This window comes from Megascapheus bottae, chromosome 21 (assembly GCF_031878675.1).
Source record: "Megascapheus bottae isolate mThoBot1 chromosome 21, mThoBot2.hap1, whole genome shotgun sequence".
Lineage (NCBI taxonomy): Eukaryota > Metazoa > Chordata > Mammalia > Rodentia > Geomyidae > Megascapheus > Megascapheus bottae.
This window is the reverse complement of record NC_143529.1, coordinates 20,258,448-20,284,010: the sequence shown is the minus strand read 5'-3', so window position 1 is coordinate 20,284,010 and position 25,563 is coordinate 20,258,448. Positions and strand designations below refer to the sequence as shown.

Sequence of the window (25,563 nt, the reverse complement as noted above, 5' to 3'; positions counted from 1 at the left end):
TGAAGCCTCTGGGCTCATGGTTTTTAATTTTATTTTCCTAGTGATGAACTGCCTGTCCAGTATAAGAAAATCTTTAGTATGGAGAAAGACTTGCACTAGGCTCCAACCACTTCAATCGATAGGAATCTGAGTATCCTCACTCTCCTCCTTCAATGCGATCTCCCCTTGCTCCTTTATGTTCAGAGGGCCAGGCTTGATTTTTGTCCTCTTAACACTCAAGCAAAAACTTATTTAACTTTCCCTGTAAGATGGAGAAATCATAGTGACACGCACAGTGTGCAAACATAATCTTCACTGAATGTCACCAACACAGAAGGGTACTGTTTTACGTGAAATGAAATCTATCCAGCTTGTGGAAGACATACTTCCATTTGCTTCCACAAGGTGAGTGCTTACAGCATCTTTTTCTAGGCTGCTAAAATGATTGGCCGCCAGGACCACCGATCATGTTTTCTGAAACCTTAACTGTCAACACCCTTTATTCATTGTTACATGAATGGTAACATTGAGCTGAAGGGCTCAGGGACAGCGCCCAGACCCAGAGTTCAAGCTCCATATCAGACACACTTAAAAAAAAAAAAGGAAAGAAATTGTCTTTCTCTGTCATAAGATCCATATCAAGACTACTCTAGCACATCATTCCTCTCTATTTTTTTAAAATTTTATAGTTACATTCATCAGGTAGTGGGTATATTACTTCCTGAACATTGTTACCACTTCCCATGTTTTTCGCCGACCTTCCTTCCCCCTACCCCCTCCACTCATCTATTTCTTTTCTTTTCCCTTTATGGTTTATCTCATCTTGTTACTGTATCTGAATATGCTAGCTCTCTAAATTTTAACAAGACAGAACCTCATGTGGACGGAGTTCCAGGTCTTGATTTATTTTTCTACAAAATAGTAACTAACTTTTAATCACCTCCTTCAGCAAACTTCAAATTTTACTCAATAACCTTTGCCAAGAATATGATTCACGAATATTAGTTTTACTTCTCTAGAAACCTCTTTACATATTTTAAAGTTTTTTGTTAATCTTAACATTTTTCATACCTCACAGTTCATTTTAGACCTTAGCACCTCTGACATTATCTGACAGGCAGTACCATCATAATATTTAAGTGCATGGTTTCTCTTCTCATGTCTTACCAATTTAAAACTGATCCTGTCAGTAATTTTCTGCAAGTTACACTGGTTTCTTTCACTACTTCATTTTGCCGTGTGTGTGTGTGTGTGTGTGTGTGTGTGTGTGTGTGTGTGTGTGTCTGTGTCTGTGTCTGTATCTGTGTGTGATCTAGTCAATGTGCTACTATCAACATGGATTGATAATAACAATTTCCCTAATAACTTTCTTTACCTCTTAATGGATGAACCTATCAGTGATATGACATGATCACACAAAATTTTCTGCTTTCAACAAATGAACAGCAGATGTATGAAGTCTAGCTTTGACATTTGTGCCAGTTTAATATAATATAATATATTCAATTTCTTTAGTGAGTCCTCTCTTGAGGACTTACACCCTAATCTTGAAAATAATAGTTAATATTTAGTGAACATCATTTTTACACCAGGAAATTTATATTCAAATGTATTTAATCTTTATAATGACCCTATGAGGTAAATATAATCATCCATATTCCATCAAGAATTTGAAGCCCAGAGAGATGAAAACACATTGATCAGGATCCTAACCCCTCAGTGACACATTCAGGATAGAAGTCCAGGCAGATAATGTAAACCTTCTACAATACACTGCCCATTTTTTCTCTTATCTATTTCAGTTTCACACAAAATCTCCCCCGTTTTTCAAATTTTCATGAAGAAATATCTTTTTAGCATACACTTTACCTAATTGTATTGTTTTTCTTTCTAACATGAACTCTATATTTCTTTTCAATAATTGGGTTTTCTTAAATAAGTGATCACCAAGTCCTTCCACTGTTTTTTCCATTGGTGAATTCCCTCCTCGTTCAGATTCGTTTCCTTATGTCACAAATTCAGTTTCATTTTGTTTATCATTTTTATAAGTCCTCTGGCCCCTAAGCAATGCAAATAAGATAGATGGCATAACCAATCTCCCTCCACAGTTTTTTATAGGATTCTGAAAAATGTGGAAAGAAACATTTCCACAGATTTACATTCCTTTATTTACATATTTGTTTAAGTGATACATCATTGAAAGTAGCAACGTTTCTAAAGATTAGTTTGGAGGAGATTTTTGGGGTTTAATTAATTCAATCTTCCTTTTACTTTTGATAAAATAATGATTGGATATGTTAAATGACCTGTGTATATCTAAATTTTAAATTTACTTAGAGTTACTTAAATTTATTTGTTGACTTTTTGCTATTTGTTTGTTACTGAAACAGGGTCATAGTACCTAGTTCAGGCCTTCCTCAAACTCACTGTGTGGCCTCTTACTGGCCTAGAAATGGGATCCTCCTGCCTTAACCTCTGCAGTGTGAGAATTACATGGGTGTCTTACACATCCAGAACTTGTTTTCTGCTTTTTCTTTTTCTTTTTAATATGTTTTTTTTAATTCATTTTGTTTCATTGCAGTGCTGGTGATTAAATCCAAAGCTTTGTATGTGATAGGCAAATTTTCTATTCTGGAGCTATGTCTATCGCCTGTCGTTCTTTCTTTCTTTGTTTTTCATAGTGATATATTTAGAGAATAAGTAGTGGTGTTTGAAACTAATTTTGAATTTATTTATATATACAATTCATTTTGAATTTATACATATTATAAATGTATTATATATGATAACTACAGTATTTCTGATGAAGACTTTCTAAAAATGCCTAATATAGGAAGAATGAGACTAATAAATATAGCGCACAAGTTCTAAAAGTAATCTCAACAAAAGAAAGCAATCTACTCAGAGAAGCATACAATTTTTCCTTTATTAGTTTTACCATCTCCTTCTTCCAGCTGTAACAGATTTGTCATCATAATAACACTATATTTGATCAGAGATACACTACTTGCCGGTGGTTGTTTAACTCATAGTTTCTGTTATTTGCTGATATAGTTTTTAAAAATCTATCCTGGTTCAAATGCAAGCTATGGCAAAAGAAAAAAAGAACAGAGCATTTTGAAGAAAAGGCTTTCAAAATATACAGTCTAAAGATAAAAATCTGCACGAGTAAGTCAAACTGGATGTCCAGAAAGTCTGAGAAAATTAAAATTGTTGAAAAACCCCTGAAGTTTCAGATTCGATACAAGTATAATTATAATCAAACTCATATCCTCTCCTACATCAGATCTTCATATTAAAAACAAAATGCAAAGATAATGTGGAAACTAAACTTCATTGTATATTGTATACTTCAATTATAAGAATAAACATTTTCGAACAGGGATTTGTGGGATAGGAGATCAATGACTTCACGGATTTGGTGATTTCCACATAAAGGACTTGGTTTCTTTTCTACTGACAGTTTGTAGTAAAAGTAATTGACCTCCCTAACAAACGTCTCCTTCTTTCTTGAAAGCCATCCACACCATCGGTTACGTGGGGACTCATACTCTCTCATTGTAAGGAGCTCATCCTCAGTAAGAAAAAGCAACCAAACACCCAGCTAAATCAACTGAAGACAGCATTCTTTCAGTTCTGTAACATCCCCCTACTTCCCATTAACTGAGATGATACCATCTCCATTAATTATTTCAATGTCTTTGTGTTGTAACTTATACCTCAGAACAGATTTGGGACAGTATCCAAAATCAATAGAGAAAATTCTTTTACAAAAGAGGGAAAATCAAAACAGAAGAAAAAATATACAAACAAGCCACAAAATGAACTAACAACAGCACAGCTTATGTCTGAGTATTCTGAAGCTGGTGACTCTCAACGTCTTTGAGGTCAGGAGCAAGCCTTTGAAAGTGAGGACAAGTTAAGAAAGTATGGAATTCTAAAATGCCTCAGGGGCAAGGAATAAGCAGACATTGTTTTCATTATTTTACAGTTTTTCTGCAATGATATTCCACATAAAAGAAGCAACTTTCGGGCCAGGAGTTTGGCCTAGTGGCAGAGTGCTTGCCTAGCGTGCATGAAGACCCAGGTTCGATTCCTCGGTACCACATACATAGAAAAAAAGCTGGAAGTGGTGCTGAGGCTCAAGTGGTAGAGCTCTAGCCTTGAGAAAGTCCAAGGACAGTGCTCAGGCCCTGAGCTCAAGCCCAGGATCGACAAAAAAAAAAAAAAAAAAAAGAAGCAACTTTCTAAAACTTAATGTGACCTAGTATTATTTGAATCTAGCTATGTATCCAAATCACAGAAGTTTCAAAACAAATAACTTACAATTCCAGGGTTTATATTCTTTTACCTAGCATGACATACAATACAATCTTTTATGGTGCTTACTTCTCTGATTGTTATTGCCATTAAAACACATAGAATCATCACCACGTGTATGAAACTCGGGATTGCAAATATTTTCTTTCTTTCTTTCTTTTTGCTATTCTTCAAATCATGGAGAAAATTTCAATGTTTTTCTGATGCATTTCCTTCTAATCCAAATGAGCCTTAATAATGTTAGTGCTAAAAAATACTTCCATAGCAACTATGACAGGAGGTTTTGCATAGACACAAGTTCCTAGAGAAATTATGTCTGTTACTTACAGTAGTACAAAAAAAATCTTACAGTAGAATAATCTTGCTTATGGTATAAAAAAAAACAGGAGTACTTCAATGATCTCAAGGTTGTTTCTTAAGCATTCTTCTTATGTCAAGTTGTGTTATTTTGCAAGTTAGCTCTAGTCTTTTTAAAGCAAAATTCAAATCCTGGAAATGACACTAACATCTTTTAGTGAAGTGATTTAAATGATTACAGTTTTCAAATGATAAAAAAACGGAGGTAATTTTGCCACTAAACTTTGTAATTTCGTTTCTTACATGTGAAATGATTTTATTCCTCTAAGAAAACTCACGGAGCTAATGTAGAAGACATTTCTACTACAGGTACTAAAAAATCATTCACCCTTACAGTTCATAGAAAGAAAATCAAATTCCATTTTAGTGAAGTTTTCATAACAGCCTTTTGGTAATAATGTGGAAGAATCATGATATATTTAAGAGATATTAATTCTAGTAATAGTCATTTATCTTTGATGTCATAGAGAGACAAAGGCTTGGGAAATAGAAGATTTATGATGACATATTATAGACTCACTTGGTAGATGTTAGATTTTTTTATTCTTCCTCTGAAACGAAAGATAATGAAGCTTTATCAACTTCCTTTTATTAAAGCTAAAAATATACCCTATAATAGGATCATAAACATTTAATGAAACTACAGCTCTACTGAATTTTAAAATTAGGTGGAGATGGGAAAGTTCATATCAAAGTAAATCAGCATAACTCATACATTATGAGTTTACAACCTTGGTTATTTTAATTTAATATACCTCTCTGACCTCTCTCCTAAAGTCCAGACATAAAGATATACATTGCAATGTTTCTAAATTAACTTAATTTCCAAAATGAGTTGATTTTCTTCCCAAGCACATCAAAGATGTATCAGTGGATGAGGTGAAAATTAAGGAAACTAGAAGAGGCCTGAATCTTCCTTTATTCTTCCCACTGCTTTTTAGGAAGGAGAATGAAATTCTTGTGCTATATCTTGTCTCCTTCTCTTAAGTTGGACTCCCTATAAATAGAACCCAAGGGTTGTAAAGTAAGTTAAGGAGGTTAAACAGAATATTACCAAACCGTCTCAAAAGGAATACCCAAAATTACCAATCTTATCCTGATGAACCTATAGTGGCTAGTATATCTAAATCACTGCACCTCAGAGGGATCTGTTAAGAACTGACTCTGTCTCTGGAGTATTACATGTCCTCAAAGTCCATGTTACACAAAACAACAGGCTGGGAATTTAAGACTGAAAACAGCTGGGGATCCAGAGTGTCTGGGATTATAAAAATGTGGAAGCAATTGGTGATGCCATGCTCTATATCTGCTCCAGTCTTTAAAGAAGTCAGTGTGTAACTAAATATATATATATATATATATATATATATATATACCTGTGTTCATTCCTTTTTTCTATTTATTTACTCATATATTTTTCCTTTATTCCTTTTCTGTGCACTCTGGGGATGGTATGCATGGAAATTAGTTGTGACTATGGAAAGTATATGTAAAGATTGCAATTCTTTCAATTCACACAGTTCCATATCTTACTCAGGCCAGTAAATGTGTATTGTTGGCAAGGAGTTTCAGAACCATAAACATGAATACATACCTCTAGTTCACCACAGTGTAGTTAGCTAGTCTACTATTAGGATTTCACTCATTGCATATAACAAATAAGCCAAAGTAACACTGGCTTTCAAAGAATAGTTCACTAAAATAGCAGTATCATCATCATGTCAATAGAAAATATGATTCCTCCACTCATCCCAGACCCTCTCCCTGCATCTTTACAGTATGAGAGGCTGTTTTAGCAATATACTTCATCTCTACTTTCCATGACACTGGCACAGAGGAAAATGCAAAAATGATGGAAGAACCACTGTCTCATGTCTGTGTTTCAATTAAATAAAGTAAGGCCATTTATAATTGATTCATTGTCAAAAAACCAATAGTGTACAGGTAGATATTTGACAAATAACCCTCCCCCTTTCTCATTAAACTAGTAGGCCTCTGTGGCTAATTTTAGGTTACCAGCTTGATGTCATGGAAAGGAAATAGATTAGTTCAAATAATGATCACAAGCCTGGCCAACTCGAAAGTGCCCCATCCAGCCCTCTAATTTATAATCATTATCATATGATTTGTATGAAACTTGAGAATGAATGAAGCATGGAGTCAAGTGTACGGAGTAAAATTTAAGGGTATATCATTAAAGATGAAAGGAAGAATGGGTATTGTTCAAACATTCACTCCTCTACCACATTACTTCCTTTTGTCTACCATGCAGCTTTCTTACACACATTTGTATCCACCCTGTTTGATTCCCTTAGACATAAGTCTCTCACTGAGATGGTGCCAACATTCTAGTCAGATGGGCTTTCAACAAGTAGTGGTTCACAAAAAAAGACTAGCGAATGTTTATAGGTGTCAGAATAGCTTAAAATACTTCACATATGACCATCATGAAAAGCAATCATATCTATAGATAGTCAAAGCTTATTTGATAACCAAAAAAAACCCACATCATCTTCTGGGCTGTAGTAGAAAAACAGGACACAGACTGTCCATCTTAGTGGGTTGGGTTACTGTGAGGACACAGTGTGTTACACTGGAGCGGCAAAGGACATGTTCACTGCCAGAACTGGTCTCAAACCACAACTCCTCTGCTTAGATTTCTGTAAACATTTGTTTTTTAGCTTCCCAAAACTGTATCATCATATGTAAATGTGTACATGCTAGAGCTCTACCTTTGGTTCGGTCATGAAGTTTTGGATAATGTATTTGACCACCCTAAATGATGTCATCCTTGGTTTTATTCTTAAGTTCAAAGTAAAGAAAATGTGGATTTTTTTTTCAAGGGACAGCACTGGTTCCTTCCTGGGAAATGCAAACAGTACATAAACCTGAAGTAAATTCCTGTCTGAAAAATAGCAGTTGGCTTATTATAGGCATCAGTATTTGTAATGTGAGGACACAATGTTCTGTGACAGGTAGCTCCATCTTGCTTCTTGGAATGCTGATACTCTATTTGACCCAGGAACAGATCTGAATGGAAAACAATCAGTTATTTTGAAAAAAAAAAAAAAGGTGGAGGTTGGTTGGGGGGGGAGGAGATTAGCATAGTAGCTTCTGGTGACTCATGTAGCAGTTGGACTTGCCTAAACTGGTTCTGGCTGTTTCTCTGCATCAGCCATCAAAATCCAAAGTAAGCAGTTTATTGTGAATTGCTTTCCTTTCATTAGAAAAAGATTATTTACCCGTTTAGGATTCGTTATGAATAATTTAGTTGATTGTATTTTTTTCTGCTTTTGAAATTTACTAAGACAAATCTTTGGCCAGTGACAGAGGGATTAAGTGTTGAATACATTGTCATGAGACAAGAATGGTGTGAAAGATTATATATATCTTCTACACAGGAATGTAAAAATGTCATATACAAAATTAAAATTAAATAGCAAAGGACATTAGTACAGACTCCAGCCTAGTTGTAGTTGACCTTTTCTTGTACCCAAGATGGAGACCAGTAGAGAGGCAGTATGCCCCCCTGTCCACTCTTATTAAGGCACTAATCACATTCATAAATGTTCTGCCTGAGTGCCCTAATTCTCTCCCAAAGACCACACTCCCTTACACTATCAGTTGGGATTTCAATCCCAACTGATACATATGAAGTTAGTGCAGAGGGCACCAAGCCTTCAGTCCTTAGCAACATGTTATTGTATATCTATATTGTATCTCAGGTGCACCATACTGAAGGTTTGAAGTACACAGCATTAATATGTGTCTAACAGTCTTCATAATAAATTGTCTGGGAATATTTGTGCAGGGTCAGTTACAGAAAATCTGACAATTTTATATAGCTCCAAAAAATAAGCAGGACTCCAGCAGGAACTGAATAGAAGTTTTGTGTTTTGTGGCTGTACTTTTACACAGATATCAACAACTTCATTCATTTATTCTACTTATGCTTCACATTTTACCTCAGCACTACTTATCCTTAACTTCTGGTTTTGTGTATATTGAATTTTTCAGTCTTAATGAGTTCCTAATTATTTTGGTGTTGATTTTCATTTTTTATAGCTTAATTCATAATGTATCTACTGATCATTTTTTACTTTTATTCATTTTTCACTATCTTGTTGTCTCTTGGATCTATAGGGTATATACAAAAATTAAATGTCTAAGACCTAAGCCTCATAAGTTTCTAATGCAACATATTTGCTGAAATCCAGTCCTAATTATAATGCATACAATTATTTTGAATTTAGTTTTCTGTTTGCCAGAACAGTTTTTTTTCACTTATCTAATAAATTAAATTGCATACAAAAATGAATTCTACAGTTGTTTTTTGTTTTTGGAAGTAGGAAGGGAAACAAGCTAGATTAGTAGATGCTGATTAAAATACATTGAAGACAAGTGTAAAATGTCCCATTTACCAATCTGTACAACTAATGCAAGCTAATTAAAATTTATTCTATATACTATCAATTTCTTGTTACAAATAGAAATTGTTTCTAAACATAATAATCTCAGTGTTTGAAAGAATTTATATTTACACTTGGTTTGAGAGCCTGTACTGACCAAGAGATTATATTTTTAATTTATTTTATTCACATAGTAATCTCTTTTGTTTATGTTGATATTATTAACTCTTGAAGAAGGTATTAAGTCATTTTTAATTCTATTTATTTTCAGTGTTCATAGTGCTCTACAACTTCAGCTATGCTTCCAGAACTAGTTTTAACTATGATTTACTATTTTTCTATCCCCACTTGTTTTGAACTATGGTCCTCCAAATTTCAGCCTTTGGAGTAGCTATGAATGCAAATGCTAGCCACTGAGACATGGTTGAGTTTTGTTGTTGTTGTTGTTGCTGCTGTTGTTAATTACTTTAGACTCTCTTATTTTCTTTTCACATACTTTTTGCTTTAAGGCACTGAAGATTTTTCACTCTTCCTCTTTTTCTCTTTACTGGTTTAGAAGCTTGTTTTACATTTGTAAATTAAATAAATGTTCTACTATATAACATGTTACTTGAATAATATTTAAAAGGAATCACTGTAAGCTATATGAGAAATCTAATTAATAATTTATGTTACTCTGAACAATGGCCATTAGAAAGTTCTATGTGTACTAAACAGACCTATATGTTTCCATACAAAACAATTTCCAGGGAGCCCGGGAGTGTGGCTAATTGATAAAGTGCTTACCTAGCATGCATGAAGCCATGGGTTCGATTCCTGGGTACCACATACACAGAAAAAGCCAGAAGTGGTGCTGTGGCTCAAATGGCAGAGCTCTAGCCTTGAGGGAAGTCCAAGGACAATGCTCAACCCTAAGTTCAAGCCCCAGGACTAGCAAAAAAAAAAAAATCTACAAACAATTTCCAATTATACTCTCTAATAGGTAAACCTGAGGAAGATACATGACTGTGTGCAATTGTTGCTACTTCTACATGTATATAGAGACACATCATCATAGATGCAAACAAAGAAAACTTATTTTTTTTTTTGCTAGTCCTGGGCTTGAGCTCAGGGCCTGAGCACTGTCCTTGGACTTTCTCAAGGCTAGAGCTCTACCACTAGAGCCTCAGCACCACTTCTGGCTTTTTTCTATGTATGTGGTACCGAGGAATTGAACCTGGGTCTTCATGCATGCTAGGCAAGCACTTTAACCACTACGCCAAACTCCCGGCCCCGAAAACTTATCATTTTTATTAGAATATATGGATATATGTACATATATGTATATATACATATATACAAACAGGTACATGTGAAGCAATTATGAGTTGGAAAATATTTTTCACTTTGTTAATTTTTATTTTGTTTTATATGATCAAAATTATATTTAACAAAAAGAGTGATAATATTTTGTAAAAGTTAATTAACATCTCCTTTCCAAAAAACATCAAGCAATCTAGAATATTTTATATCCAGCTTTCCTTGCTTTTGCATACTTAGCATCTAACACATCAGTCAGATTTTTTTTGTTACTTAATTGATAAGCAAAATCAATCCCAGAAGTTGTTTATCATTTGTTATGTGCTTTGGACTCAGTGAGGGCAGAGTTAGCTGCATGGAACACTGGGTCCAAACTGTGACTTCATTCCTGGTCTGTTCACTACATCTTTCATCTTCCTTGAACCACTGGCTACCTGAAGCATACTTTTCTCTGTGCAAAAAAAGCAGGAAAGCAAGCACAACAGCCACAGGTATGAACATTTTAAGCCTTTTCTCTCAGTTGATCTGTCAACATCCAAGTGCTAGCCTAACATGAGATGAAGAAGTACATATCTTCCATGGGTATAGAGGGTGAAACATAAATGAATACTTGCTAAATCATAATCAAATTGATCGCACCTAGTGTTTACATAATTTTTTTCTTCAGAATGTCCCACATGTTAGTCTCTTTTCAATATTTAGTAATTTTAATTTACTTAATTTCTCACTAATATTCTTGCCAAAATGGTTTCTTGAATTCCATTCCTTTCTTATTTAGATCAATAAGTTGTAGTATGTAGTTTTCTTTCTTTTTTTTTCTACAAGAGACCTTTTCTACAATGAGTAAAAACTCATTGCCTTTGTCTAAAAATGTGTCTGAAGTGGTCATGCAGCTAAGAGCTGCACTGGATCCTTGGACTTAGACTTACTAAATAAGTGAATAATTAGTCATATTAAAACATAATGAATTCACACTCTTACCATCTCTTTGTACAATGGAATTAGGAAATAAATGTGTCTCAAAGCATGAAATAAGCATAGGTAGGTGTCCACAGATAAATCTGACAATCAGAACTGTAAAATCTCCCTGGAGCTTCCTAGTCTGAGAAAAAAATCATTTACTTGCTTGACAACTCTGCAGTAACCTCATTAAGGGAGTAACCTTGCCAAGAAATTTCAATTCTCAACATTTACCCTCTAATAGCTTTAATTACCTTCATCCTTATAATGAGAGTTAAATCCAAGCGTGCCCCAAAGGAAAGTAAATGTCTTACTCCAATAACAACATGTGATTTTTGCTAACTTATATCAAAAGATGTCTGTGGAATAAGAAATATACCAATATCAGACAAATGGTTTTGTGTACAACATTGTCAGGTCAAAGCTATTGACAAGCAGTCAAAGCTATTGACAAGTTATGCTTGACAGAAATTCTGAGTCTACTATATAAGCTCCAACTGTTATCTCTAAAACATTTTTCTGACTTTGCCAAAACATAGGCAAATGAGGGTGAGATTCCAGAACTATTCTTGAATAATGTAGAAAAATACTGAAGTTTAGGAAACCAAGGATATCAAAAGTGTATATGTCATATGTGCCTAACACATTCACCTTCCTATCATGTCTCACTGGAAGACCTAAAGTATATCCCTTCCTTTAATACACTAAGTGGCATAAAGAATGGAGCCACTGGCATCTTTGAGTAGTTCAGTAATATCTGATCTATGTCTTTCAGGGAAAATAGTGAGAAATCCCATTACTGAAATGGTCCAAATTGCATTTCAAAGTACCAAAGCCAAACAGGTACAATTACACAGTAGATAGCAATGCGGCTGATTGGCTAGCCTACAGCTGCCATTTACATCTTATCTACTGTATGTTACCTAAAAGGCTCCTTAATCAATACTGTCCCCCATGACCTCAACACACAAATACTTCAGCTATTAAGATAAGATTGACTATGATGGATATGAAAAATACTTTGAAGGAAATAAGATAATTAAGAGCTTACAATAGAGCCATTGGGGAAAATTTCTCTGTTAATTACTCAGAACAGGTAACTGAGCCCTAATAATTAATAAGGAGAAGCCCTAAGTAATGCTGTCTCTTAATGTAGTAACAAGGCATTGAGTGCATCAAAGATAAGGATGTAGCTGGACCAGCAAGCCTTTCTCTTTCAACTAACATCCAGCTTCCCCCTTTCTCATTATCTATAAACAGAAAACACAGAAGTAGAGAACAAAGGTGGCTTTTATTTATATTCAACGGATAGAAGAAGAGAAGAGAGTAGGATGGACACTTCCCTTTCCAAAGACCAACAAGAACTTAATGAGTCATAAAAAGTTTGTAATACCTTACTCAGTTTAATCAGTAGAGCTATTGGTTTTATCTGAACCTACCACAAGAGAAATGTGAGTGAAAAATTATTACTGGATAAAGATGGAGAAGCAGTGTGTCTACCAGCTCTGTCACGATTTGTCATGTATGAACAGAAGGTATCCAGATGTGAACTCTCTTCATTATCAATATCATACAGAAATTAGTCAGATGTGAACTTCCTTACTAATAGAGGAAAGCCAGAGATTAGCTATGGTAGGACAGCAATAGAAGGTAACTATAGGAGTTCAAGAATACTGGCATAAGATTAAACTAACCAGTGTCAGTGCAGGAATCTTCAGGAGAGCAGAATTATCTCCAAATAACATTAGGGGTGGGTGAATCAAGGAAGAGAGATGAAGATGTCATTTATAGATGAGTTATACACACTAAGTCTTCTGAACCAAAGGAAAAGAAGTATTAGAAGGAAAAACATTGGGAAAAGAAAGTATAGCCAATTGGGCTATAATTATTTAGCTTGGAGTGCTTGAAATATCCATGAGATAACTGAAAATGCACAAAGGTAAAAAGGAAGTCAAGTAGGTCAGATATGCTAGGCAATTGGAGATAATCACCAAATACTGCACATTAAAGCAAGTGAACTCTCCATGTCAGCGTGCTCGTTAATGACACTCAGACATCCCAAGAAGCCTAAGACAGGGCTCCTTTCATCTCACTGAAAGACAACAGCAAATTTAAATGTGTACACATCTCATTAATGATTAAAATAATCTCAAGTGGCCTATCTTTTAGCTATTTTTATTACTCCATTAATGAAATAGAAACTCTCATGTTTGATAACTGAATTGCATTTCACATAAAGTCTTTTCTGTTTTTAATGAAAAGGAGAGACCTTTCCTTTCAAGAAAGCCAAAGCTGGTTGAAAGATCCTGTCACTTAATAACTCCAGCTTTGCTATTTAAACAGCCTAGGTTTGTTCTTAATGGCCAGGAAAGTTTCTGTCACCATAAAAATTAGACAAGTTGAATTTTTTAACTTCCAAAAAACTAACGCTAACTTTCTGAAGACCATGCTTCAGAGTACTGGTGGGGACAAAAATGCATAAGGGCCTAATTTCCTAGCCATGCAATCTTCCTCCACTTAAAAGAAATCAACATCGCATTTATTTTCTTCTGTAATTCAAGTTTATTTTTTCACTTGAAATTCATTCATAAAAACTAAACAGATTAGACTGTTCATTTCAAACAGGAGAAGTATATATATATCTAGATGCGTATAGTGTTTAATAAAGCATTCTCTAATATGAATAAAAAGTAACAAATTTAGCCTAAAAGTGAGGATTGTTTCTCCCTTTCCCCTGTGGCACTTTATGACACTTGGCAGCTCATTATCACACTTCATAGAATTTCGTGTCAGCATGTCAGATTTCTCTAAATTTTGACAGAATTAAAGTAGTGCCATTTGATATAATTGATATTGTACAGTTAATCAGGCAGTGGCTCCATCACAGAGTAACAGTCTCAAAAGGCTTAATTACTGAACTGTGAAGATTTACTGCCATCTGGAAGTTCCCAAAGTTCTGTTCCTGAATTTTATGTAGGGTTCACAAAAATAACTTGGTCCATTTAGAAATCATGCCCTCGATTTGGAAATTAAAATTGTTATTTTTGGAATCTCATTTGGCCTAGAGATCATAGAAACCATGAAAAATAAAGGAGCAATGGCAAATGAGAAGAAAAGGAAATAAGTGGAAGCTCTAGAAATTATTCCCTTTATATAATGTTAAGAGTGCAGATTCTTGAGCCAGATGGTCAGGTTTCAAATGCTAGTTCTGCCACTCACTGACTACGTACGTGACCATGAGTAATCCTACTTGGAATCTCTGGGCCTCAGTTTCTTCTACAGAATCAGGATGTAATACCACTCACCTTAAATTTGTAATGATTGAAAACTACTTAGAACTGTGTCTGTCCCATTGAAGAGGAGGATGCATGCTTGTGATTATGATGATTGTGTTGTATGAATACTATTTTATGGGCATATGTTCAGTTGTATGTATTAAGGATCTGTGCATTCATGCATATGGGCTGTGATCATATTTACTTTTTTATCTCATCCCTCCCTTCTTTTCTCCCTCACCTTCTCCTTTCACTTCTATAATTGTCCAGCTTTTCATTCATGACCTTGTTTTTGAGCTTTATTTTAATTTTCCCTAATAAAAGACTGATTTAGCAATAGGAGTTTATGATCATTTTATTTTCAGGATTTTTTTTCTCTTACTGAGACAAATTTATAACTAAAAATCTTCTATGGTAGTGAATTTTCTGTAAGCTAAAGACTAATAACTCATCTATAAAATAACATCATTATTTCTCAGGAAATTAAGAGCTAAGACCTCTTTTGAATTAAAGGCTGAATTGGATTTGATCTAATGTCTCTCCTATTATAAGAGTGCATGGTTCTATATACTCTATAAAACTCATTTTAGTGGTAACATAACGATAAAAAATTTTAGACATGAAAACTGATCCAGGATAAAAAAAAAATCAGTATCTTCTATCCTAGTGATACAATGCCTATCAGAAAGAAGTAAGAGGAAAAGAGGAGGGAGGGGGGAAGAAAATAGAAAAGAAAAAGGAAGGGCAAAAATTGAGAGTTCTCTATTTGTAAAAATACAGAAATAATTACTCGTGAGGAAGTAGGTCTTCTATAGCCTGACTGATTACTATAGGAAGACATAGCAGTATGTATAAGACAAATAGTAAAGATTTTTAAAAAGTATAACAAGCTTAGGAATTGTCCAAAAATGGGAATGTAACGTATTTAAACCTATAAGAATTGTATGAAATGAGATTATTTCCAACATAATTAAGTTATATATTCTAAAATTTATTGTGAATATCTTGTATCGTACAAGATATACAATATCATTTTTGTTAGGGATCCAGTGTTTTATTGAACAGATACACCACCAACTTATTCAACAAATCCTAAGTTAATAGAAATGTATTACTGTTAAGTTTAGTTCTTGTTTTAGCAGATGTTCTGATGGTAATATTGGATCCTTTCTAAGAACTTCTTTAAGGCCTGTTGGTCTTATCTGTCTTTATTTCCAAATATCCTATGGCATTTAGTGTTGCACAGGCTCTGAATAACTTCACACAGAAGCTACAAGATAGCATCTTGGTTCAGACACCTGTGATAAACTTCTGACTTTTCAAGCCCAGGAATTTTCCATTTATTTCTAAGGCATTATATTCCATGGGTTAACCATTTGATCCTGGGTGGAATTTTGACAACTTAGGCTGGAAACCGTTGGTATCTACAGTTTCCTCTTCCTGGATGAACAGATTTGGTATTTCTTTTATTTGGTTTCGTAGACATTCCCATAGAATCTAACGAGTACTTGTCAAAAAGTGGTTTCCCTTTCTCTCTCTGATTTGCTTTTTTTCCCCTTTTTGTTCTCTACTTCTGCAAATAAAACACACATCAGTTTTTGCTTTAGATTCTGTCCTCTTGGATGGCAGATCATACAGGATAAGAAAAATTGCCTTGGAAAGAAAATGCTCCAAATAGGATTTTAGAATTAGGTTATTGAATGGTCAGACATTAATAAGGATTACCTCATCTTCCTACTCCATTGGAAACTAAAGGTACTTTATTGATCTAGATTAATTGAGACAATTGTAGATATAAAAACTTCCTAGGGATAGTATTGAGAGATACCACTTGGAAATGTAACAATGGCTGTATTGGTGTGACCCAAATAACAGTAGTAAAGGGAAATCCTCCCAATGGGAAGACCCGGCATAGCATTTAATATCCAATTCATGTTTCAAGGAAATGGATGTAGGAGGAACTTGTACAAGGAACTATAGGCATTAGGGGGAGGCTGCATGTTCTGTGAAACCAAAAGAATGAGGTAGGAACTTGGTGACAAGGTAGTCTATAAAAGAAGCATGTACTATACTTACCATACTAAAAACAGAGTATCAGGATCTGTGCTAAATAATTGATCCTACAACATCTTGTAGACATCATAGTGACTCTTACATTAACCATACCATTGCAAGAATAATAGGTTCAAATAGTAGTGGGAAATCTATACTGAGTCTCAGTATAGTCTATACTGAATCTATCTTCCTCTATTCCTTGAAGAGATGAACTTAGTTAGATTTTCACAGGGTAATTATATTCAATCTCCTCCTTTCTTGGGACCAAGTGCTGACTATGTTCTATGAGGAACATCTTGAATTTGGGAAGAAGAGAAAAGTTAAATAGTAATTACAATTCCAGGATCATCTATGCCTACAGATATTGTGGGGTTTGTTATTTTGTTTTCATATGCTTTTTAGTCATTATATTCACAAAGACTGGTTTTCTCCAAACTTGAAGGAATCCCTGGAAGATTTGACTTATATTTATGTCTTTCAAGGAAGTAAAAGCAACTTTTTCTTAAAAACTAAGAATATCTCCTAACCCCATAATATAGAATGAAACAGAGGACACAAACTTATCTAATTGTTGCAAATAACAAACCTTATATAATATATTCTAGGCCTCACATCAGGTCATCTCAGCTTCTTATTTCAGGCTCTCTGAGAACACATAAAACATCTACAGAAAAGTATAAACAGACAGCATTTCATGTCAGACTCTTAACAGGTGACCCTTAGTCACAGACCTGGGCTACTATAAGGGTGCAAGTTATAAAGGAGTTCCTCATACGTGACCTGAAAGGTCATTTATAAGGTAGAGCAAACTACCTATGGCATTAACTATTGCTCAGTAGGAAATGGGACTAGTAGTGCATAAATACATTTATAGTTGCCTCAGATGAAACTTCTAAGACATGTTGTCGATGGATTCCCAGAACATCCTGTGACAGCAAGCAACCTGTTGTCCATAATCGGATAAATTGATGAGGTGTCCATTTTCTGACTCTCACTTCTCACCTCACTTTGTCTTATCTCTTCACATTCCCTGAGATGACATTTCAGTGGATGGTTTGGTTTCAGGGTCTACTTTTGGAGAATAGATATTGAGACATTAGATTTCTTCACAGATATGTAATTTTTTGAAGCAAAAATTGCTAAATCTAGAAGGGCTGAATAGAAGCATAGTTTTCAGCATTGCTTTGAGATAGGTCTCTCTTCTACATAGTCTACGCTGGTCTCAAACTCAGGATCTTCCTAGGTCTGTCTACTGAAAGCTAGGATTACAGGTATGCAGCACTACTTCAGCAGAGTATATTTTTAAGCTTTAGGCACACATTGTTGCAATTTCTCCAAGGAGATTTGCTAGTTCAGTCTCCTGAAAAAAAGTGCATATCTATCTATCTATATACATACTTATAAATATATATACATATATATGATATATACTATATAATAGCCATTTTCCTAGATTTATTAATAATTACAATCATTTTAAATTATTTTATTCTTCAATGAGTAAAAATTATATCATCTTTTTTCTAAATTAGAATAAAGTTGAATTATATTTAATAAGCATGTATTTATTACCCAGTTAACATTTGTATACCTGTGAGTGCTTTGTAATTATGATACATATTTTTTGTAATTTCAGAAGATTTTTTTCCTTAAAATATGAATAAACTCATTTCTATCCCACTTGTTGAATGTATCTTGCCAATTTTTGTTTGCATTTCAATTTTGTGTTTGATCTCTTTGAACAAAAACTGGCTTAATATTTTGTTGTTTTAGAATCCATTAAACTGGCTTTTTCTATGTCACAATCATATTGTTTAATTGAGACAATTTCACACTGTTTAAATGCAATATAAGCTTCCAGTTTTCACAATTAAAAGTTAATGTTCTTTTGGCTATTGCTTTATAGTCATTCACCTATTGGTATTCTGTTAAAATATACCAAATGACCCAGGTTATCTGACCTAGGAATTCATCTTCCCATTTTGATTTTGTTTACATTGTGAATGCTAGCAATATCCTGCCCAATTAAACAATTTTTCATCCCTTGAATAAACACAATATTATCTCCTCCTTATTCCTCTTACTTCGCTCATAATTTGGACCTTTGCCATTTTGTATCTGGGTTGCTATAACAGGTTCCCTAAAAGTTTCTCACCTATTTTATCTCCTTTTGAAGCCAAATAATTAAATTTGATTCGAGCTACCGATCCATACCTGCATTGTAGTCCATTACACATGAAGTACAAGATTCTTCATTTATCCTTCTCCTCCCTCATTCCTTGCCACTTTCTCTTCCTTTCCCACTCTAGCCCAAAGTGGTCCTCTGAGGTTTCTAACAGCTTTTATCAGATTGGGCAAAGTAGTCCATCTTTTGTACTTTTGCCCAGAGTGCTTTACAAAGAATGTTACCTTCTACTATTTGTCTTTGCCTACTTAATATCTATTTGTGATTCTCAGCTAATGTCTTTCTTAAATGCCTTTCTTGACCCAATGTTGGAATTCATTCTATGCTAGGTACTCCCAGCACATCATAGCTTTTCAGATCATTTCATCGCTTTTCTTTGCAATAACCATACTTAGTGGTCACTGTTAACAAGCCTTTAGAATTATGGATGATGCCTAGTTACTCAGAGTCTCAACATCTAATATATTGGCTGCTATAGAAAAGTCAATTTGCATATGATGGTGAGTGGAATAGATGACTCTATTGCTGAAGAATTGCAATATTTCAACTGGACATTATATAATAGTTTTTAGATTTTAAATAAATACATGAGAGGGTTTAAATACTGTAAATTGACACATAAATATAAGGTGAGAACCAAAGGTGATAGTCATAAATGACCTATTTATTCTTCCACAGAATAAATAGGAATATTTACATAACTACATATTGAATTCAGTTTAAACCAATAACTCCCAGGAAGAATTTCAAGTTTTTAAACATTTCATTTAGGATATTTTTCAATAGTGTTTTTAAAACATGCTCATGATACATAACCACAGTTATTTCCATCTAACCATTATATTTTGTGTCATTCTCATATTTAGAAACTTTCCTTTGGTTAGAAAGTTATATTTGACCACTTTATTATTTTACAAAGTAGCTGCATCAACTATCTCAGTAGAGGAAATAATGGCTGTGCTCTCAACCTAAAATCAGTGGATATTTACATTCTTTGGGGGAATATTCTTAAATAACAAGAATAAATCCTAATGACAGATTGTATTTCTTAAATGTTTATAGTAAAAGTACAGAAAGCAGGGCACTGATGGCTCATGTCTCTAATACTAGCTACAGTATTACAGTGCAAAGACACCCGGGGCAGCAAAGTCTGTGAAAGTCTTATCTCCAGTTACACACACACACACACACACACACACACACACACACACACACACACACACACACACACGCACACACACACCCCAAGCTGGAAATGGAACTGTGGGTCAAGCCTTAAACAAAATAGCTCAGGAACAGAGCCTGGGCCCTTATTTCAAGCCTCAGAAACATTTCTTTTTAATTACATTAAAGCCAGGCTCTGATAGCTCATGCCTATAATCACGACTGCTCAGGAGACTGGTATCTGTAGAAGTAAAATTTGAGGCTAGGCTCAGGGGGCGGGAGGCACAGGACAGTCCACAAGACTTCCCCCTTCACCTCCAACATAATCATCAAAAAGCAGATCTAGAGCTGTGATTCCAGTGCAGGACATCAGTCATGTAAACTAAGAAAATGTGAGGACCTGAGTATTCATGCTATGAAATGAGTTAAGATAGTATATTCCTCAGGTCAGTGATTGCCTCAAAAAACTTTCAGATACTAAATTTCCCTTCGCATTTACCAATTCTCATACCATTCTCCCTTCTATCCTTGTCACATTTATTTCCCTCACTTAGGAAGTTTCCAGTGCTCTCTCCTCATGTCCTTACTCTCAAAACATACTTCCTATAACGGATACAAAGGAAAACTTGAAAATATAGCTACATCACTACACATACCATGTATTTGAAAAGAAAAAGTTGAGATGTTGGGGATTCAATATGTAGTAAAACTCAATAATGATTCTTGTCATGTGGATACACCCCCCCAACACACACATTCAGCACTGAATGCTGGTACTTATAGGGACTCATGATAAATAAAAATACATTTTTCATTATTTGGCAGTAGGTTTGTTGAAAGTGGTTCAGTATGTTGCTTCACTCCCATTTGAAATGCCAGCAGGGAATTTTTAGCATCATGGATATGTTGTGGGATCAACACAACAGACTGAGTGTCGAGTCCATAAAAAGCAAACTTTAAAATATACATTTTACTTGCTAGCAAGTAAAAAGAAAAAAAGATAAAAAATAAAATGGACAGAACTTCAAAAATTCAGATATAACAGATTGTCAGCATAGAACTTCCTCCATCATACATAGTATAGGCAGATGTCATCTTTTAATTACTTCCATTAAACTATTATGACTATTTAATAAACTGAACAAACAACAGTGATTCTCCATATTGTAAGCAAACAATATGCTAAGAAATAAAGAAATGGTTTATACCTTACTCTAATGTCACAGATGTGTTATCAGCATTAAAAAACTGATGTGTTTCTCTACATTAGGGATTAAGCTCCACATCAAGAGATATCCTTCAGAGACAAACTCCTGTTTGGCAGCAGGTGCCTCAGGTCTGTTAAGTTGTATTTGTTCACATACTTCTCAAGTGTCCAGGGGCCCTTCTCAGTTACATTTCACTTTCAGATAGCATAGAACGTTCACAGGGCAGCTCCTTTGTTTCCTGAATTTTGAATTTATGGACATTATAAAAAAAATTTCCCTCCATTTTTGAATGTTCCTAATCAAGTAAAATTAGATTATTGATTTTTGCTTTCTGATTTTTCTACTATTTTTAAATGATGTGTTTCTATAGATAGAATGTGTATTTTTAAATTTTTATTTACTTACTTTTGTGCCAGTCTCGCAGCTTGAATTCTGGGACAAGGAGCTGTTCCTGAGCTTTGTTTTACTCTACCACTTGATCCACTTCTCCACCTTTACCTTTAAAAAATGGGTGGGGCAGGAATGTGGCCTAGCATGCATGCTAGGTTCCATTCTTTGGTACCACACAAACAGAAAAAAAGCTGAAAGTGGTGACGTGGTTCAAGTGGTACATCACTAGCCTTGAGAAAGCTCAAGAATAGTGCACCCAAGCCCTGAGTTCAAGGCCCAGGTCTGGCAAAAAAAAGTATTTTAGAGGAGATAGATGTTTCACACATATTTTTATTTCCTGCCCAGGCTGACTTTAAACCACTTTCCTCACAACCAAAGCCTCCTGACTAGCTAGGATAAGATGCATGAGCCACCAGTGCCATGCACAAATTCTGCAAGTGTTAAAAATGAAAACAGTTTGCTTGTCTACTTAGTAAAATATTACATACTCAATGTAAATACTTCAAACCAATTATAACCATAGTCATCATATGTACTTCTATTTATACTTCGTACATAATTAGAAACCTTCTTTGCTCATTTAGCTTATATCTTAGCTACTGTATGTCCACATCCAGAATACTTATTTACTATTTTTTGTATTTCTTAATGAATTAAAATTTTTAATTGACCAAATGGTAATCTTCATTGGCATCCCCAAATTCTTATTTGCTGACATCAAAAATATATTTCAATTTCCACTACCTGAAAGAGCTTTGAAGTTTGTTATTATTGTAGTGGGGCTTAAAGTCAGGAACTTGGCATTGTCCATAAGCTTTTGTGTGTTATGCTATTTGAGTCACAGCTCCACTTCCAACAATTCTGGTGGTTAATTGAAATAAGCATTTCATGGCATTTCTTGCCAAGGACAATTTTGAACTAAGATCCTCATATCTCAGCATCCTGAGCTGCTAAGCTTTCAAGGGTAAGCAGCTGGTATCTGGCTCAGCTTTAGTTTTTCACTTACATTTTTTGCACACTTATTGACCACTTTAGTTACAATAAAAATATTAAAAATTTATTTTAATGTGCTATAAGTAACAAAATTGTATTATATAGCTTTCCTATCCACGCAATCTCTTATCTACTTTTGGATAAAACAAATAAATGAACAGTTGTTCATTCATTGTTGTTCTTTTTGCTTTTTTAATTTCTTTAAGTGATCAAATTTATGAATTTTTGTCTTTCACATAAATCATTGAAAAGACTTTCTTTTATGAAATTGAATTGCATCCTGCATGTGTTGAGGAACTAGTCCTAATGTGGCTATATTTGGCTATAGGACCTTTAGAAATGTTAAATGAGATCATAGGGTAAGAAGCGCTCATCAAATTTGACCAGTGTTTTTAGGGAAAGACAAAGAAATACCAAGGAATATTCTGATTACCAAGAAGTCTACTAAAGTCATGATAACAATTGGGCCTCAACATCTGCTGACACTTTGATCTTGAACTTACAGAATCCTCAAGTGAGATGATAAATGTCTTTTGTTTAAGCTATAGGAATTTTATTGCACCAGCCCTAGCAGACCAATAAACTGCTACCCTCAAGATTATAATGTTTGGAAAATTCATTCAAACCCTCCACTGGTAATGTCACCTGTAGTTGTTTAAACATTTGGGTTTGCTTACAAACTATTTGATCTTTTTCAGTGACCTGTTGGTTTATTCCAAGAATGGAATTATACTGATACCTTTGTTCTTTTGTCACATTTTAGGAATATTACTTAATACATCATAGTACCTACACACTACACTTAATTCTCAAAATGTTTGAGAATCTGCCTAAATATTTAATCTTTAATATAAATGAAGATTATATTGTCATATCAAAACAATGTTTCTCTGTGTTATCTTTGCAAGTGAATTTGCATGCTTGCAAAATCTTTCCTCCCAGCAAAGACATGAAATGTCTCTCCCTTCTCCTATACCTCTAGTTGATTCATTTGGTTAACTGATTTGTGATTCTTTTTTTCCCTTCACACAGGTTCTTATTTTTCCTCTTAAATTTTTTCTTAGCATCCTTTGTAGTAAGCCTGAATTTTATAGGGAAATGTAAGATGTCTTGCTGTGTTGATTTGAGTCTGAAATTCATCTTCTTTGTCAGACCTGGCTTGTTTCTAGAAATACCACTGTTAAAGAACTTTGATGGGCTTCTTCTTGAGAACACTACAGTTTAAAATGCAGAATGTGTAATCTTGAACTGAGAGGCTTCTCCCTGCCTCACAACATGCACCTTGTCACTGACTCTCAATAGCAAATGTGACCTGGGAATGCTTTGGTCGCTTAGCAACAAATGGGACTCACTCCTCCCCTCCCCATTCTTGTAGAAATAAAGGCTTAAGCCTCAGGGCTGTGAAGGAAAGCATCAGTTTGAACCTTTCTTTCTTAATCTTCCTTTGGGTATTTCCAATATGCAACCCCTCCTCCCTCAAATGCTGCATTCCAAGCTTTGGTCACAGGAAGATATGTAAAAGGAAGCCTCATCACACATGGGAAATGGCTTGCACAGAGAAGTGTATTTGAGGGGCCAGGGTGTGCACAATCCCCAGCTCTCCATCCTCTGTGATAACCTGATTGTCTATGAGGATTGAGACTTTCCAATAGAAACACAGCTTCCTAGGAGATTGTTGATGTCAATCAGTACGCTCAGGAAGGATGAGCAACAAGAACTGGTTCCTAGTTGCATTTCTTCTTGCATTTCTCTATCTGCTTCACACCTTGGCAACCCATATCAGAGCTCCATCCATGTGTCCTTTATCCTTGTGTACTTCAAGCAAGGACATAAGAAATTACTGCTTCACTCTTTTCCATTCAGTTTCATTACTTCATTACTCAAACATTAAAACTAAGTATCTCAAGCCTTTATTTAACCCTAGCAGAAAGCTAAGGCCACTAGACTGTGCTTAGTGGCCAGGGGTCTCTCTGAACAAGCCAAGGATGGACTAGAGTCTAGTGGTGAAGACTATATGGCCATTATATCTGTGGTTGGGATACTATTGTAAACAGTAAATGTGACTGGTGAATATTGATTTGCTTTTTTTTGTTTGCTATCTTTTGCATTGAACTAAGAAGCTACTAGCTACATTTGTCTCTTCCATATGCTACACAGGTTGCTTTTTGACTAACGAGGCTTCTCTGTCAAATCAATGCGTTGTTGAGTGCCATTTTATTAACATTCAGTAAAAGTAAAATTGAATTTAACCACTTAAGCTGAATATGTGAAAATATTTACTTTAGTAACAGTAATCTAAATATATGGAACCCAAGTTATACTTGTACTATCTTTAAATGATCTGTTATCACTTAACCTCACTTGTAGGTCATTTAAAGATGAGGAAATTACAGAGTAAAATTGCCGTCAAAACTCAGACTGATTACAGAGAGCAAGCTTTTTTTTTCACTCATGTCAGTGGCAATTTTTCATGTGTTATGCTTTCTCTTCGATATTTATTTTCTTGCCCTGTGATAGATATTCTTTTCTCCCCCTCCTCTGGTGTTCTCATTTCTATTCCCTTCCATTTCAGGTTCCCCTCTTCATATTGGGGATGTCTTCTTTCACCTGAGGAAATCAGTAACTATCAAGATACCAGGTCAGAGAAACAGAGTAAGCAAGGCCTGGGTGCTCACTTTACATTCCAGAGATTCCAGTGCAACCTTGGAATGTTGTTGACCTCTGGTGGGAAAGAGACTCAAAGGCCATCCTTCCTCAGCCTGCTGTATAGTTTCTATCCTTGTTCTCCCAATATCATAAGTCTGCAGAATTTCCTGTACTTCCAAGGAATATATCCTCCAAAATAATGGAATCTTCTTTTAACTTACTTTCAAAAATGAAGAAATCTGAAAGAATTCCTTAACATTTGTAATCTGTGGATATCAAAGTCAACATTCCTTCCAAGTTACCAGAGCCCACTTTTCTCTACT

At 34.8% G+C, this 25,563-nt stretch overlaps 1 long non-coding RNA gene across 4 annotated transcripts in view; it reads left to right on the top strand.

Moving 5' to 3' along the window:
- LOC150048730 (uncharacterized) overlaps window positions 1-25,449 on the top strand; it is a 61,559-nt gene extending 36,110 nt beyond the window's left edge. For 3 of the 4 annotated variants that reach the window (XR_016539096.1, XR_016539095.1, XR_016539094.1), the window contains one exon: window positions 25,167-25,449. This is a non-coding gene — a long non-coding RNA (uncharacterized LOC150048730). The remainder of the gene's footprint in view (window positions 1-25,166) is intronic. The other variant, XR_016539093.1, reaches the window with a different exon arrangement.
- Window positions 25,450-25,563: the final 114 nt, after the last annotated feature.